Source organism: Apteryx mantelli, chromosome 14 (assembly GCF_036417845.1).
Source record: "Apteryx mantelli isolate bAptMan1 chromosome 14, bAptMan1.hap1, whole genome shotgun sequence".
NCBI lineage: Eukaryota > Metazoa > Chordata > Aves > Apterygiformes > Apterygidae > Apteryx > Apteryx mantelli.
In genome coordinates this window covers 4,478,746-4,497,041 of record NC_089991.1, presented here as the reverse complement: position 1 = coordinate 4,497,041, position 18,296 = coordinate 4,478,746, and the positions used below count along the sequence as shown (strand labels likewise).

General features: G+C 46.2%; 1 long non-coding RNA gene across 1 annotated transcript in view; it reads right to left on the bottom strand.

Moving 5' to 3' along the window:
- The window catches only part of LOC136993394 (uncharacterized), a 36,163-nt gene extending 18,535 nt beyond the window's left edge, over positions 1-17,628 (bottom strand). The window contains exons 1-2 of the long non-coding RNA XR_010885663.1: positions 17,547-17,628; positions 17,171-17,255 (exon numbers count right to left, since the gene is read on the bottom strand). This is a non-coding gene — a long non-coding RNA (uncharacterized lncRNA). The remainder of the gene's footprint in view (positions 1-17,170; positions 17,256-17,546) is intronic.
- Between the last annotated feature and the right edge of the window lie 668 nt (positions 17,629-18,296).

Genomic DNA, 18,296 nt, shown 5'->3' with positions numbered 1-18,296 from the left:
GGATTATTGCACTGTTTCACACAACCAGGTTTCAGACCCATAGCTCAGATCCACCACTCCCTCCACCTCCTCCTGCCTCGCTATGAGGTCTCTAGCCATGAGAGGTTCAACCACCAGCAGAGCAAGATGCCTACAGCCATCGCGGCCGTGCCCACAAGGGGAGAGAACACACAGCAGTAACAAATTGGGAGAATGAAGTTCCCCTGGCAGATTTGTAGAGTGAAACACACCAAGAAGACGGAGCAATACAGCCAGGTGAAGACATGACCTAGCTCAAGGTGGTGGTCACCACTTGCTGCGGCTGGTGGGGCCAGGTGCTGCCATGTGTGGATCCCACTGCAGCTGCAGGCATCTCACCTAGCCCCAGGCTTCCTGCCCAAGCACCAGGACGAATTGCTAAGTCCTGCTCACCGCTGGCTGGCCCTTCATCTGTTCTGTTCTCCTGCCTTCCTCACCGTACGATGGGGCGAATAGGTGGAATTACTACTGACCTGCTGCATGTTGAATAAGTAAACCAAGGGAAAAAAGTATGTCAAATGCAAAAACATCCCTTTCCTTCTGTCCCTGTTTTCTCTTATTCTATGTAATCTAATTCTAGCTAATGTAAAGAATAAGTGTGTTTTGAAAGTCACACCGAATCCATGACTGACTTTTCAGTTATTGCACACGCCTGAAGAGTTAATCCCAGGCGGCTGCAGGATTTGGGCAATGGGAAAGTATACACTTAAGCTGGATGTAAGGGAGTCTGGAAGAGTCAGCATTGCTGCACGTGGCTCCACTTCTAAGAGAGACATCCTGAAAGTAGGCTAGGAAAGCCAAGGGAAGAGAAAAAATTGCAATCTACCCAGACCAGATGAATCTTAAGAAACGCGGGAAGCCCAAACACAGCAGGTCAGTGAACACCCAACCAGAGGAAGCTCTGCCAGGACTGTGATATTTCATAAATTGCTGAGGTTTTAACAAATTAGGACAAAAACTACAAAACAGGTTCCTTGTCCCATCTACGAGGCACTACCTTCTCCACACAGCGCTGGGGTTTCCAGCTCTTTGCAGTGCAGCCGGCAGTCCAGACTGCCGGAGGAGGTGAGTTGGCGGAAGAACTGCATTTGAACCATCTTTTCTGAGCAGTGATGATTCCCTCATGGTCTCAAACTCCTAGAGAAGCTCATATTCAAATCTCCCATACATCACTAGTACTTGATGACTTCAGTGTGGGCGACATGGGCTGCTGAAGTTTTAATATCTCTTTGCAGGATGAGGATGAGGCCTGCCCATCACAGCCCGTGAAAGGGCTGGAGAGGAACCAGCGCAGAGGCTTTGCTTGAAGTGAGGCTCTGCTAAAGACAAATGTGTGGAACTAACTGAGGATGCGGGACGTAGCAGCAGGACCACACAACAGAAGTGCCTACATTTCAAACACAGCTGCTGAGACGCCTCCTTGCTGGGAAGGTGACAGGGAGGAATCCACAGCTGACATATACATTTTTTGCTGGAGCATTTCATGTCTTTTCTCAGGCACTGTGACTAATTATGCTAATAAAAAAAAATCATAGAATTTTGCCAGCAGACATTAGACTTAAAAAAAGAACCCAGCAAGCTACCAGGGGACAATTCACATGACTGACCAGAAAAAAATGGTAAACAGCTGTGCCTTAACATCTGTAATACATAGTCTCACTCTGAGCGAAGGAGTAAATGGGCAGAACATGCATTGCCGATAGCTCCTCTGTTCAAACACAGATGACACTCAGAGGGAAGAGGAGATCCAGCAGCTCAGTGGCTCCATTCCCCTCCCAGGACAGACAGTCCTTGGCAAGTCACTTCTGGTGGGACTGACTTTAGGTTTTTAGAAGTCAGACATCTAATCAAAGCACGTTTGTCTAGACTCCCTCTATAGCCAGGGGGAAGAGACGGGCAGCTCCAGCTCTTAGAGGCCAGCCTCAGACTGGGATGAAACTGGGATAAACAGCCCTGTGGAGACTCTTTCTTCCTCCAGTGATGAATCCCACCCTTCGTGGCTTCGCCCCCCGGGCATTTAAGGGGGATGATGCCACTACGGTATCACACAAGACCACTGAACGGAAGGGGAAGGCGCTGAATTTAAGTGCAGAATTTCAATCTGGTGTTTTTGCAGGCACAAACCAATTGAGTGGGCAGAGGGCACAGCTCCCACCAGTGCCGGGAGGCCCCAGGAGCTGCACCGGGACGGTTCAGTGGGGCAGGAGGCCCCTTTCCCCGGGATGGTGCATGGCCTCCAGGAGGAACGGATGATATCTCATAGCTGGTCAACCCTCGCAGGGGTCTCGAGTTCTGAACCTGCAACGCAAGCAGCGGCCCTGGTCTCCGACCTGCTTTCGGTGCGGGGCTGCCAGCCCTGCAGCTGTGCTCTGCGCTCCCCGGCCCAGCTGAGCGCTCAAGCAGCCAGCCGCCAGAACAAGCCTTTGTAACATTTTATTCTTAAATTACAGAAGTGAAAACCTATTACAGCTGGTTGTTTCTCACATTTGCCCTCTTTTGGCTAGTTCCCTCCCAGATAAAAAGAGTTCAGCGCCGCCGGCTGCGTGCATTCCCCACTTGCAGGAAACCTGCGTTGCTTCACTCGATTCTGCTCCCATTGCAAGCAATTAGAGTTTTCCCATTGGCATAAAAACAGGGCTGTGTCCTACACATCGCTACGTGCCTGTGGGAAGAAGGAAAGTTCTCTATAGCTCACGTATGAGACACTGATTTAAGTTAAGGTGGAGCAACAACTTAATTTACTTTGGTAGCATAAAGTTGAATTGACTCCCCTGGAGCTAATCTGGAGTCACGCTGGTGCAAAGGCAGCTCTCCAGATTTAACACCCAGTTAACGGAGGCCATTCAGGCACTATCAGATGTCCTGTCCACCAAGGCAAGCGCTTTGCAAGTGTCCGGTTCGGTCAGAGCTGCTGCTTTGTTCGAAGACGCAGCAGCAATAGTTCAGATGCATCTTGGGCGCCTGCCGTCGCGCTCCTGTCCTCCCTGTGCCCACCAGCCCCTGCAAGCAGGCGTGCTCACGAGCACCCCGAAACACCCACCCATTAGGGGTGGCTTCTGTTATGTTCTCTTGTCTGGAGTAACGGGGTTACATTAGATATTGTGTTTTCAGATCCTCTTAATTGAAGAGTGTAATTCGAGATGTCCTCAACCTAATGGCTCAAAAACAAGAGTCAACCTGCCCCTCCCAATTTATTTACACAGTTATTAAGCTGATCTTACGTCAGTTAGGGTCTGACTCCTTGATTCTGAATATTTACAGTTAATTTCTGGTTTTGTGACAACAGGACAAGAAGGAAGAAGTTGTTTGTGGTTCACTGGCACGTACTATTTCCATTAGACAGACCAAGGCCAGCAAGTATCTGCAGAACACACTGATACGACTAAATTGATCCAGCAGAACTTGGATCTCGGCTCTGTTTCCCCCTGAGTATTTATTAATACCGACATCAATGCAGATAATTCAGCCGGGTGTGCTCTGGCTCCGCAGGATGAACCGCACATGCTATCAGGCTGCGCGGGAATCTGGGCCACATCTGCAGCCGGCACAGGCGGGAACCACCAGCGGCATCCGACGCGGCCGGGCTCTCCGGGCCCCTTCCCGCAGCGAGCGCCGGGGCGAGCAGGCGCACGGGGTCTTTCCCTCTTTAAATCGATATATGTGCGATCCCCGAGCCCTCGTCCTGGGTGCCAGGCGCCTGCACGGCGCACGGGGCAGCGCCTCCCCTTCGCGTGCGAGTGCCAGCGCCGAGCTTTGCCAGGGCGTCTTCAAACGAGGTGTTTCTAAACATCCAAAAGAGCCGGAGGCATATTTACTCCCCATACGCTTATTTTTAATTACAAAAGTAATTAGCGTCCTGCCTGTTGAGATGTAATAAAATGAATTTGCCAAAGACAGCAATATAAGCCTATTTCAGGTGAGCTGAATTAATTAAAAAAAGCTAAGTTAATCCAAATAAGAAACGCGCACAGAATTCAACCCAAAGCAATTTGAAACAGCCAATAAATATGTTCTCAATAGCAGCGGGGTAATTTTTACTTGGACTCTCTTACAAAGGTTTTCAAAAATAGAGCTTCAACCAACATATTCATGTTCATTTGACAATTTTTCTTAAAAGAACTTTAAAATATTTCCTAAATAGTCTACACATTTTGTTTTAGCCATTCCCCGCAGGTTGCATCTCAGGAGTTAACTCAAGTCTCTCCTTCAGATCATTTCTTGCTTTGCATTTTGTTCGCAGTGCTTTTATGTTCTATTTCCTTATCTGTTTAATTAATTAATCACCTTAGGTGCTGTTAGATTCCTATCGGATGGAGGATTTTTGCTACCAGATTTGACTGACTGAGCTGTATTGTTCTTTCCAAAAGACAAACATTTTCTAAAAGAAGTAAATTGGTTTTATAATTAAAAAAAACCACACACACACATTTTTGTGTTCTTTCCTTTTTGAAACTGCTGAAAACCGGAATCATTCCTATCACTTGATATGCCTGGAAAGATTTTTTTCAACAATTTTTATATCTTTCAGCTAACTGGAAAAGTTGTTACATGTCAGCTTTAACCCTCTCTAGAGAATGTACTTTTATTTCCTTAAGTAAAAAAATCAAAGGAGAGGCACATGAAGGCACTCATTGGTTTTGCATGAGCTGAGAATCTGTCCCATTTCTGCTATAAATATGTGGGCAGGAATGTCACGTACACTTTCACATGCTAATGATAGTGTCGTATTAATGCTGTGAAATCACACTTGTGAGCTCCAGACTTAAATGTCACTTGGGTAAAAGGATTTTGAGTAGAGCACATAAGTTTTCAAAACTTGCTTTTGGCTGCAGGACGAGGAAAATGGACAGTGCTTCACACTTTTATTTTTGACTCCTCTGTCAATACTGACTAGCTGCGGCTTATCACATAATGCAGCTGGCAAGTATCCAAAACCTAGCGAAACCAACTGGGAAAACCAGCACGAATATTCCCGGAGTGGAATGATGAATTTTGATAATGAATATTCTAAGCTCCTCTGACATTTGCAGCACTTGTTCCCAAAGTGGAGATGGATTTAAAAGACAAGCTGAGGATACTAAAGGTTTCCGTCATCGTTTGAGCTGTCACGCTCAGCCAAACCATCTCATTACGTGAGCGCCAGGGTCCTGCAAAACCACCTATTCCTCACGGGTTGCGTCTTAGGAGTTAAGTCTCTCCTTCAGATCATTTCTTGCATTGCATTTTGTTCACAGTGCTTTTTATGTTCTATTTCCTTATCTAATTAATTAATCACCTTAGGTGCTGTTAGATTCCCATCAGATGGAGGGCTTTAGCTACTAGACTGGGCTGCCTGAGCTGTGTTGTTCTTTCCCAAAGCAGCGGAGGAGGCAGCTCAGAGCGCTATTAATGCAGATTTGGTTCCTGCGGATGAGGCAGCTCCTCTGGGCATCTGAATTTTGACTGTTTCCTGTTATTCCCTTCATATTCCAAGAGAAAGGAGAGCTGTATTACAAAAGGGGTAGGGGCGGCAATAGGAACACGCTCAGCACCAGGCGTCTGAGAAACAGTAAGCGCGTAATTCAGAAGATGGAGCAAAAACAGCCCAGAAGAGACCTGCCCGCTGCGCAAAGCCCTCACGAGCATGGAGATCACAGCCCTGGCATTGCTAACCAGCTTCATGAAAAAGTGACTGGATCTGATATCCCGCTCCCCAAATTCACCTGCTGTTATTCCATTCGACATCACCAAAATTAAGTCCATTTCTTTTTCACGTTGTGGCCTTGAAATTAGGCACCTACATCAATACACAGGCCCATAAAAGCATGGCCTGCTTTTCAGAGGCCCTCAGCACCACAGTTCCCATTAGTTTCCACATCAGCCCTCTAACTTCAAAAGCAGTGGCCTAAGGACCTCTATCAGCCACCTCTCTCTTGCCCTGTTTGAGAGGCAACGTAACAGAGAAGGGGAACATCTGTCTATTTGTATAACAAAACCTGGTGCAAGCAACTGTCCCTTACCATGTTTGCACGGACTTTGCCATGTGGAAAACTTTGCTCCTTTTCCAAGCAGCATGCCTGCTTGCCGCAGCTAGTAGACAGCATTCAGGCTCGCGCACCAGCTCGCCCCAGTCCCCCCATAACCTGCAACTCCTCGGGTTGTCTTAACGTGTCACCAGAAAAGCGCGACGGAAGCCCTGCGAGTGGGCGAGGTGTTTACGTCTTCCGAGCCTTGAGCAAAACCGAAAAAAGGAAAACGAACTCAAAATAGAGCTCGCGCCTCACACAAAGATGGGAGATATTCCTCGCTGCAATGTGGGAATCGTCTAAATGTGAAGAACAGCACAAATCTTTAAGGTCGGAACTAATCTCGTACTTCAACTCGGTAATCTAAGGCCATTAAACATTTCTACTGTTGGGATCCACAGAAAGCAAATTAATACCTGTTCAAATGAAAGGGATCAAGCTGGGAAGAAGGTTAAAAATAAAAGAGAACAGAATATCAAGTGGGATTTTCTTTCCATTTTTATTCTCAGCTCTCCTTCTGCTACTGTGTTATTTCACCCTCAATACCTCTGACAATACCAGCTGCTTTGATCCCAAAGGCTTATTTGCTCCCTGACTTGTCAGCAAGTTTGCAATAGTTTAAACAAACGCAGAAAGGTTCAAAGCCCAACAGAGAGGGATAAAATATACTTTAAAAAGACACAAAGTCAGGAAGGCATGTGTTCCTTAATTACTTTCCTGGAGGCTATATCTTTTCTCTTCCCCCCATGCCTCCTCCTCATCTACCTTCCTTCTGTTTCTTGGCTTAAATTAGACTGTAAGATCTTCTGGATAGCAAAAGCATCCTTCCTATGCAATTATACAATGGGCCATAATCTTCTCTGGTGCCCTCAGGTGATACTGTGACTAATTTTCCATCTGTTGTCAAGGATACCTGTTTGGTCCATTAACAAATAGCAAAACAAACAAAGCAAAAGGGCAGTTCACACATAAGGTGTTACTTCGACTCTCGCACTGCTCATTTCTCGGCTCTGGAGGCTTCTTGTAAAATGCAACGGGTGTCTTGCTCTTGTGCTAATGTCGTGGAGAAGCTGCGGACGATCATAACACGTCCAAACAAGTTACGGAAACTGTGAAAACTGTTTTTATATGCAGCAAAATTTATTACCTGTTGCATTTTGCTAGCAGCAGGATTTTGCCTGTCACAAGGTAAAAGGAGGAATAAGGAGATGCCAAACAGAGTAAAATTTCACAGAAGTTAGAGTATCCTAACGTTACAAACTATATGAACCGCCAGCATTTTGTTCTGCATGTAGATGGGGGGAAGGAGGAACAAATACGGTAGAGGGGAATCTGGTTTTTTTGAACATAATCAGAATTTTTTTCTGTGATAGTAGTGAGATGAAGGCCATGTCTGGCTCTGAGTTATAAGCATCCCCTTTTCCCCTTTTTTGCATGGTGACACCAATACAGTTTCATCTATACCCTGCAGATTTCTGCCATTTTCAGCAAGACTTTCTCAGGAATGAAATGCTATGGATATAAACAGAGAGTTCCCCAAGGTCCCTCTATTTCAAATGCCTCAGGTGAAGCCGCACAGTTTGGAAACATGGACTTCTTCAGCATTATCATCCTTGAAATGCCCAAGGAGGATTAAAGCTGAAAGAGAGCTGAGATTGCAACTTTCCTACTTAAGGGGGGGGAAAAAAAGAGCCAAATGTTACATTTGCTGTCAGCGCCTGAGCCCAGCTTTTTCTGCTCGTCCTGCTTTACGCTTCCCCTGCCATGCAGGAGGCCAGGACATTGGCCACCACCGTGCCACAGTCCCCATGCAGCCGAGCCTGGCCGGCTGCAAGGAGCACAGAGAAGCAGTGAGGTGCCAGCACACCGCTGCCCTCCACAAACTCACCCACCGGCTCAGAAATTTGGGGAACCTGGTTCAGATTAAAATAAATACCAACAATTTTCTCACTAGGAAATGAAGGAGAACTCTATATTTTGTTCATTGAACAAGCACGGATTATCAGTTTATAATTACTTGCCATTCAACTAAATTGCTTTGCTCATACTCTCGAAGGAAGATTGCATCTTCCCCTCACCTTCTTACCATAAATTAAGGGGAATGATCTGCAGAGCTCCCAAGTCACGTTCATCCAGTGCTCATCTAGGGTCCAGCATTTTATCACATAGGCCTGCCCACACACATGGCTTACTGATTTTGATTGATTTCAAATCCTCTCTGCCGAATCTCAAAATCAACGGACTTAAATCCTTAAAACTGAACTCTTATGGTTTAAAATATTAGACACATGTTTCAGGTTGGACAAAAGCTGGAGAAGGCTCTTCTCCAGATAAGAGCTTCATGTTGTCTGGATGGAGGAGTGTATGGTTTGCATACACAGGGTTTGGGAAGGGGAAAAAATATAACACCTGGTCATTCAGTTTGCATAAAGGAAAAACACTGATCCATGAAGCTCTTGGCGCACGTGGTAGGAAGGAGGTTGTTACAGCAACGTGCCTGTACGCAGCCTGCCTATTTCCAAGCATCTTCATCAAAACAGCCTCTGCCCAGCAACCACACAAAACCTTCTGAATGTCAAACCTCGTCTAACTCGCTTCTTCTAGAAGCAATTCATATAGTTGATCTTAATCCAATGTCTTCCAGCAGTAGGAAGTTATTGTATATTGAAAACACATGTAAATCTTTGGTAGATTATGTCTAAAAATGCTGAGAACAACAAACAGTCACATTTGACCAGTAGCCACCAACTTTGTTACAAATATTTAAGCAGAAAAACAGGCAAAAACCCTTTGTTTATTGCATAGCAAAACACTCAAAACTAAGGAATTTTTAAGTGCATATGCAGCATTCATTAGCTCAAAAGCTGTACTTGAAGTTCAAGTGTCAGACTCTATATTTAGTCACACCGTAGTTGATCAGTTTGATTCTCCTGAATTTAACTCAAGGGCTCTGGTTCTTTGCTGGCATTAATGAGGAGCTCTCTCAAGTCACTCCCAAAGGCAGCCTTGTAAAAGTACTAACGGCTCTCGGCCATATATCTACTAATTCAACATGTGACTGTATAGCTCAGCTTTATCCAGCTTCATTCCTTTGGTTTAAGCTACATCCACATCACAGTGCTTGAGATTAGCCTGAAAGGACCTCACTGGCAGGGTTGTATCCTTTTGATATACTCATGAGGTGCTTGTACATTAAATTAAATATGGACAAAAATAATGGTCTGGCATAGAAAGGGGGTCAGAGCCAGCAGACGCTTCCCAGCCTGCGTGTTTTCCTTGCATGCTGCATAGCCCAGCTACAAGAGCACAGTCATTGCTGGATGGTGGCAAACCCAGACCCTCAGGACCATCTTTCCCCTCAGAGGGGCCCCTGGGCTTGCAGGAGGCATTTTGGGTGGCTAGTGCTGGCCCAGCATTGGTCTCCCTCGCCGCAGGGGAGAAGGCCAGCGTGCATGAGGACCTGACTCCCGACTCCAGCTTTGCAAACAAGCTCAAGATCAATCAGGGCAACAGAAGAAGATGGGCACCTCGCCAAAGACACAGACCCTAGAATAAATCCTTGCTAATGTCTGTGGGCTTTGTTGGTTTCTCTCCCTTTTTCTCACTCTGTTGACAAGATACACAGGTTCAAAGAATTTTGTCTGGGTTTTCCTTCAGGATACGCAGAGAGCAACGAGACCGGGGAGAATGAGGTTCAGAGATCAACTCACCGATGTTCAGTTGTTCCCCGCCCCACGCACATTTTTCTTTGCATTTGTTGGATCTTTCCTACAGCAAGAGGCTGCGGCAGTTCCCCTCAATTCCCATTACCTCCCCAAGTGCTGGTTATGGGCACGCGACACAGCGAGGAGCCAGGCACCGCGTTCCTGGGGGATGGGGACGTTCCTATAGTCACCAGGGCAGCAGGGTGGCCAGGGCAATTTTCTAGAGAACCAGCCAAATCAAGAAGTTGGATTATAATGCATGCAAAATTAATGGGGAAGGGAATATTTTTTAACCCTTCTTTTATAGTCACAGAGTACCTTTAAATGAATGGGTTTCCCCTGAATACAGTTCCCAGGAAACAGCCAAGTGAACTCAGCCACTTGGAAAGGGAGGGAAAAAGCTGATGAACATCTGATCTCACATAGGGACAAGCTAAAAGAAGTAAAGCTGTTTCCAATGGAGCAAACAATGAACTACAAAGAACTTAAAATAAGCTGCAGATGATCAAACCTGGAATATTTCACACTGTATGTAAGCAGACACACATTGCTAAAGGATTTAACCTTTCCTCAGTGCCCTGTCCTACCTACTCCATTCCACTAGTTCCTTTGGATTTCATAATTGTGATAATTTCCTATTTTGGATGCAAAGTAACAAGTAATAGTCACTCAGGGAAAAACAGAGGATTTTTTTTTCCTTCTGCTGCTTAATAACTTTAGGAATGTAGGTCAAACTCTTTCTTTCTTTACTTTCACTACATTAGTGACACATGCTCATTTTAGAGAGCGCTGTCCCCAATGTCCCCCACTTTTTTTTTTTTTAAATAAGTCGCATGAACTTAAGACAAGCCAGCAGTATCCACTGTTTGTTAGTCTATGGAGGCTGTAGGAAAGGGACCATTACCGTGACAGAAGGTACGGTTCTCGGCGGGGATCGTTTGAAAGATTAAGGCTTGCTGTTGGAGCATACTTGAAGCCCCCCACATCTGGTCTCTCTGAGCCAGGTGCTCCAGGTCGTCCAGCAGGAATGTCTCTGCAGACGGATGGGAAGTGAACTACACACCCAAAGTACAGGCTTTTTTTCCCCCCGCTTTATGCTTTGTTGTTATTGCACAAGAATTAGCTAATTCTCAGGAAAATAAGTTATGCATCCTGAGTTATTCTCTCATTCAGTCTCTCAGAGCAGAGAGGAGCGGAGCTCGGATGACTCCGTCTATCAGCTCAAGACCTGCATACATTTCTCCTTCTATTTATCTGGAAACTAACAATAAATATAGGGGAGGCACCCCCAAACCAGCGTTATATACTCCCTGGCATGGGATTACATCATGTTTTGAAAAGTTCTTTGAGAGCCTCAGGCCAGAGGGATCCTACAAACACAAGGCGCCATCAGGCAGTCGGCCCTTCTCCTTGCGCGCAGAGCAGGACGCGGAGCCCCTTGAAAGCACCCTAGCACGAAGGCGAAACGCCACCTTCGTAGGAAATCGCTCCCTCCCTCTCCTTATAGCATGCTGCAGAAAGCTCTTCCCATCAGAAAGAACCACTAATTGCCGCTGTCTGCTAGCTCTCAGGCCCAAAGGAGGCCCTGAAGGTGAAGGAAGTGCTAGAATTAAACTGAGCCCCCAGCCTGAGCTAAACCACTGTGCAACCTCCAGGCTGGCACAGGCGATTTACTCTCACCGGTTTGGTGGGTCACAGCTGCCCCTCTGCTGCCGAGCAGCCGCCACTGCTTTCCGGCGACGTCCTCAGCAACTGGGCAAAAGTTCCACCTTTAAAATGTTCCCCCTTGCCCCATTTTCTCTGCTCTTTTATAAGATCTCCCCCTTTCCTCTGTGCTCTGCGTACAAACCTCGTGGTTCCTGCAGATAAAAATGGGAACTGCACTTGCATTTCTTCTTCCCCCAAATCTTTATTAGCAGCGGCAGCGTAAAGTTACGGAGAAGTGTGCACTGACACCCTTCAAAGCAAAATTTACCGTTATTGAGTAATTCAGAAACTCTTGGTCTAATCCCTGAGCATGAGATCTGGCCTACTCCTTCAGTGGTGGCAACAAGAGTTAATGAAAGAATTATATCAACAGCTCGAGGGTTGTCTCCTTTATTTATACTAGAAGCTGGCGAGAAATGCAATTACAGTAGATTAGCTTTGGCATTGGCTTAGCATAAAAACAATATGCCAGGGCCAAATTTTATTCCAAATATATCTATTACTGTGCATGCACTTCTATTTATTTTGTTTGGACTGGCAAACTTTAATTCAAAGAATGTAATTACAACATAACTTGCCAGCTAGGTTTTTCAAGATTATATTATTCATTTGAAAGGAAAGTAAAGTTTACTTCTGATTGAGTTTAAATACGAAGGTTAATTTTCTTTGAGCTATAGGAGCTTGGTTTTGACTTGATTTCTATGCATTTGGGGCAACCAGCACAGCTGTGAAAACATAATTGCTCTTAGAAATTTAGGGCCACTCATTCTCATTTTCAGAACCGTTCGCTCTTTTGTGTGCTTTCCTAATTTCAGCTCTCTGAAGCGGCCGCTGATTAGCTACCACAGGTGCAATCTTTCTGGCCTGTTCGGTACCTCTGACTTGAAAATATTCCAAGCACATTCACAGAAAATCGGCTAATTGCAGGCAGCGAGCTGACCTCTCAAATTGGCAGAAGGGCCTGAAAGAGGGCAGGGAGGATTACTCGCTCCATCGAAGTCGATGGGAACTTCACCCTGGGACTCAGCAGGGCGAAGGCAGCGTGGGTGAGACGCAGAGGTGGTGCAGCTCGGTGCACCGATGATTGCCAGCTCCTGCCGGGTTGTCAGTGGATAGAGAGGAGCAGCTTGGAGAGAAGATCAGCCTTCGACCCGCCCTGAGCAGGATTTTGGTGGACTCAGTGGTGCCCTGGCCTCAAACACGATTCCCAACCGGAGGAAAAGGAACGGCAGAATCCTGCTATTTATGACCCAGGGATATAAATAATGGAAATACAGCCGTGGTGCCCGTGGGGGTGACCCAAGCTCTCAGCGGACACAGGACACGCTGTCCTCTGTGGACGGACGGAGCCACAGCAAAGCCCCATGCAGGTGCCGCGGGCTTGCGATCTGCACCAGCAGGGCAAAAGGCAGCGCCTGGAGCAGCAAGGGTAACGAGCCCATAAATCCTCCCCGCTGATTACCCGCGCGGGCCAGCGTGCGCGCGAGGGGACAGCGAGCCTGGCTTGCACTCCTGGTGGCTGCTCTCGAAGCGCTTTGGGTCTCGGCGAGCACAAATGGCTCTTTCACACGTCCTAGCAGATGGTACTCATTTTCTCCTCATCCCACTTGAAGCTCGGGCTACATTCTTTCGCAAAGCTCAGCCGTTGTCCTAGAAACCCCCCTTCACTCGATCCTGCTCAACAGGCTACCTTGGGCTTCCGCACACCTCCCACCTCTCCGCTGGAGCATCTCCATCGCCTGCTGCCTCCCCCCGAAATTCCCCTCGTCCACTGGCCACTTCCTCTGCTCCGCTAGAGATTATGGTCTTCACCAAGGTGCTAAAGCAAAAGACACCTCGTCCCTTGTGCGCTGTGACAAGCGCTCAATAATATTTAAGGACGTTTGCAAAATTTGCACGGAGGATAGTGGCAGCCAGCCGGACACAGCTGCTGAGTGGGAAAGGCTAACGCGCACCGCTGTAACGCGGCGCCAGGGTTCAGACCTGGACCGCGAGGAGAAGAAAGAGCAACGACTGCGGGCGGTGAGGTCCAGTCCGGGGCTGGAGATGCACTGGGCAGAAGTGACTTCCAAAAAATTGCAAAAATAATTCAAATTATGCGCTTGAATTGGGTGGGTATGCCTGCATTCAGTGACTATGGGGGTATCTAGTCCCTTCAGAAAGCCTATTTTTATGGACGATATCCCCTTACTGCATTTCGCTCCCAGGTCTTTCTATGGCTCAGGTCCTCAGCTCCATATGAAAACCAAATCTTCCGCACAGCTCTGACACAGCATGGGCCATGCTGTTTTGACTGAACGTTCATCAATACGAGTAGGAGTCTGTAATTCACATAATACCTTTCCATAAACTACCTTTTAATTTATTCTAAGGATCCCAGAAGAAACTAAACAGCTTCATTAGATGCCTCAGTTTTTTGCCAGGTCACCAGTTTCAGCTGCGCTATGTGTGCATGTGTTTCCACGCCAGTCGATACACCAGTTATGCATCGCAAGACATAAAAGTCACTAATCAATTCATAACTCAAGACAAGTCACATTCCCTAGGGATCCTCCTCGTTATATTAAACACACAGATCACCCCGAGTCACTTGTCACCGCCAGCAGAGACTCAAGGGAAATAAATCAGCTACGAGAGCGCTCAGGGCCGAGGACTCGGAGCCCGGGGTTGAGTGGGAAAAGGCAGGATTCCTCCGCGTTTCGGACATCTGCACCGCGGCCGACTTTGTCCTTGGACCCCTCAAGCTCCCCCCGAGCAAATGGCAGTGACCTGCCGCGGCTCAGGCAGCCGCCAAGGCACCTTCCCAGCAAGTCACAAAAAAGCCCGGGCTGCAAATAACCTCCATATCAGAGGGTATTTGAGGAAAATGGGAAATGAAATTCAAATGTTAACGTGTAAGAAAGAAATCCTCCATGCCAAATAAGTGTTTTACTCTAGCTCTACATGCAGCAAAAATGAGCCTTTATAAAGCCCCAGGCAACTAAATAGCATTATAAAAGCAAATGCCACCGAAAGCTAATCAATGTGTAATTCTGGTTTGAAGTAACAGTTTTGTATGGATGCAATTTATTATACACAGCTTACAAAAATCAGTGTTATTTGCTACACACTCGTATGAACGAGAAACATATAAATCAAGAGCAACTTCAGGTGATCAGAAGTCAGCAGCCAGGACTGAAAGCTGGCATGCCCTATCCTGCGATTTGGTTTTTTCTGGGAAGAGATTTGCGGTGATCTTTGACATGAGAAATGTGCCCATAAATTACTGCGTTCATAAACACGCCTCCAAGCCAGCAGAAACCCCACAGCCACCAGCCGAAGGACTTCAGACACTTACAATTTTGCACACGCATCATATTTCAGCAATGAAAATACCAAGTAATATATTGTGGCAAGCATTTTTTTTTAAAAAAACTTTTAAATATTTTGCAGTCGGGCTAGCAGCAAGTAAGGTTTTTGTCATGTGTTTTCCACCCTTGTGAGAAACCCAGTAATTACAGATGCAGGGAGAGTAAAAAACAAAAAAAAAAACCCTATATACCACGAGGAAGCAGCTCATAAAATTGCCACATATAAATGCTGCTGCTGGGCTCTTTCAGAGCAGCGGTGAGGACGGGGATCCCGCAGCGACGTGCCGGGCGGCCGCAGAGCAGCCCAGGCTCGGCTGCCGTTTGGGGCAAGAACGCCCCAAAACGCTCCCGTCCCAAACGGGCGCCAAGCTCAACGCAGTAAAAGCGAAGGATTTCCCCAAACGGAGGCTGCGGAGACTCGTCAGAAACAAATTAAAATCAAAACAACTTTTCAGCAGGAAGCAATGGAAGAGATGTAAAAACGTTTATTACTGGAAACTGTTAAACATGCCAATTAATTTTAAAGTGACTTAAATGGATCAAATTGTTTTTAGCTGGAAAACATGAACGAGTTACGAATCATAGTGGTACCTTCAGCAACGCAGATACCTTTTCCTGGAAATCTGTTCAGAAATCAATGGGAAAAATAATCTAAACCGTCCAAAACTGGACAAGAATCTTCCCGTTACATTCATTGTCTCAATACCCCAGTCACTCTCCCTAGAAACGTTTCCGTTTTATCACCTTGGGGACTCTGACGCCGAGTGCAAAATCATGGTAGCTCCCCACGGAGCCCCCCGAGGCCTGCAAACTCGTCGCACGCCTGGAGCGGCCAAACTGGCCACGGCCAACATCCCTGTTCCCGCAGGAAAATCCCCAGGGACGATCCAAGGCCAGACCTCGCACGGATTCCTTTCCCACCACCCAACGCACGCAGCCTTTTCCCCTTCAGAATGCTTCCTCCGCTCTCACCCCCGCTGTATTCCTGACTTGGAATCACCAAATCAACTTCAGCAGGCAAAATGAAACCGCTATTTCCAAATGCCAAGTTCGCCATGTAGGTGTGAACCAAAAAGCACTTGGCTGAGGCCAAAATTCGCATATACCCATACGAGCATTTCATGAAGCTTTACGCTCGGGAACGGTTTTAGTTCGCTTGGACGCTGAAAGCGGTACAGATGCTCAAATGCTTAGCTAGATCAGGGCATAACTCACCCCCGTCACCATACAGACGTATTATTACTAAAAATAGGAAATAATTATGCATCGTTATTTATTTTGCAATAAGAACATGGAAATCCTAAAAAATAATGTATAATGCCTAAAAGAATGTTCATCCTACATTGAGACATGAAGTGGAACACTAACAAAAAATATTTAACATGGTCTTCTGAAACAATTCGATTTTAGGAGGACTGAAGGTGATTTTTTTCCGCTATTTCTTACATGCTCTCTTAGAAGACCTTTACCCACGTTGCTTCCTTTGGTGTGCAGAAAGAGAATTGAGAAGGGCCTTTCTGGCGAGAGACTAGGGAACCAATTTAATTTTTCCAAAAGGAAATTAAAAGCACCTCACAGCACTGAAATGTGTCCGCTGCAAACGCTGATTTTGCAAAGGAACATTTTCCTTTAGAAAACTACCCAGAAGTATTCTGAACAGCTCTACTTCTTATCACTCCCTTCCCTTCCTTTCACATTTTAGATAGCAGCCCATGTTTTCTTGAGCAAAATTGTCACTTTCCTCCCAAAACAGTACTATGTTTGGAGAGGTTATAAGGAGGTATTAATAAAATTCCGGTTATTTAAAGAGCACAAGACAAATATGACACATACACTCTCCTAAATAGCAAGCAGCTGGAAGAATACTAACAATGTCAATGTTATGTGTAAACTCCTTTTTCTATCAAAAACTATGGAAACAGAAAAAGAACCAAGAAAAATCCACTGTTTGTATAAGCTGAGACTTATTACTGTTGACTCTGGATATAACCATTGCAAGAGACAAATTGCCTCATGTTTCCAAGCTTTGCTATTCTAATTTCAGCAAAAAGGTTTCATTCTGATTTCCTTCCTAATAGCTTAAAGCCCAGGGAAATGCATTTTTTTGGCAGATTCATAGCAATTGTAAAAATATCTTGTCCCTAAATCCAAACAGTTTTTCTTTTCCACAAAGCGACCTAAGCCCCTGAGATTTTGACCCATTTACACACTGAGTGGCACCTTCCGCTCAGGGTTGTTCAGTGGGAGCTGTGGATCTACAAGGAACCTAAGACCAGACCTTCACCACACGCGTGCGACTGAACTTGAACACGTGGGGATCTACAGTTGAGGTAAGAATAAACGGCGGGTTCGATGCAGAAGGGATTTCAGCTATCACGGTACCTACCTGGAGGTTGAGGTGAAGAGAGCACCTGAAGGACTTTAGATGTTTGACCTCCAGCTAAGGGGCAGCCAAATCCCAACCCAAGACACTGCAGGTAAAGAAAGGAAAAGTGCTGTAAATTCACAGTCTGCGCTTGCCCTGCAGGAAAACTCGTCCGCAGGTAAGGCCAGCCCTAAATCCCACATGTCGTCACCGCACAAAGGCCGCGGTAGCCATCCTCGTGGAAAGGGTTAAAAAAAACCCTCAAGTAATGAGAAGCAAATCGCCTCGGGGCACTTCAGCTGTTGAAGTGCAGGTGTCACTTATGGAAACTTCACAAAATACAATCTTTTTCCTACCACCAATACTAAAGCCCACAAGGAATTAATCTCACACTTACAACCAGATGCTGCAATCAACTGCGCTCACAGAGAGGGGGGAAGGACCCACCGCATCTCACAGGCTGGTTTTCCTCAGGCGTAGGACACATGGAGCCAAACTGCACTCCCGGTGACACCAGCGGAGTTACTCTATTAGAATCAGTGTAGTTATTCTGGATTGATACCAAAGAAGCTGTGAGTAGGAGCTGGCCAGTTGTCTATTATTCACAGCAAGCTAGCCAGTTCGCTCTTATTTATGGGTTCCTCCAGCAGTCAAACCCTTACAGTTGTATTTCTTCCTTGCTTATTAAATTATTTGCTTATTAATTCTAAATTCCTTGACTATGAGGACTTTTTTTTTCCTTAGGTATAGCTCAGGCACGGGAAATGCATTACGCTGTGCATCATACCAGCCAGCAGGGCGTATTGCTTATTGCCTGTTGTCTCCAAGTGATACCCATTTTTCCTCTGCCCTGCTTCAAGTGATGGGCAAAGTCTACAACGTGCAACAGAAGCGGTTTAAATAGCAAATACCTCTAAATGCACTGTATCGCTCCAGGGTAGCACTGATGTAACGCCACTGAGCAATCAACCATTATTATGCCCTCGCTAGTGTTTCCCATACCCTGAATGAGGATCATAGCAGGAAACATGAGTTTCTTGTTAAAGATGAGTTGTAAGATCTCCCAGCTTGAGTCTTTTCATGGCTTTGGTTCTCCGCCTCGATTTCCCAGTCTGCTCGGGCGGTTTGGGCTGTGGCATATCTCTAG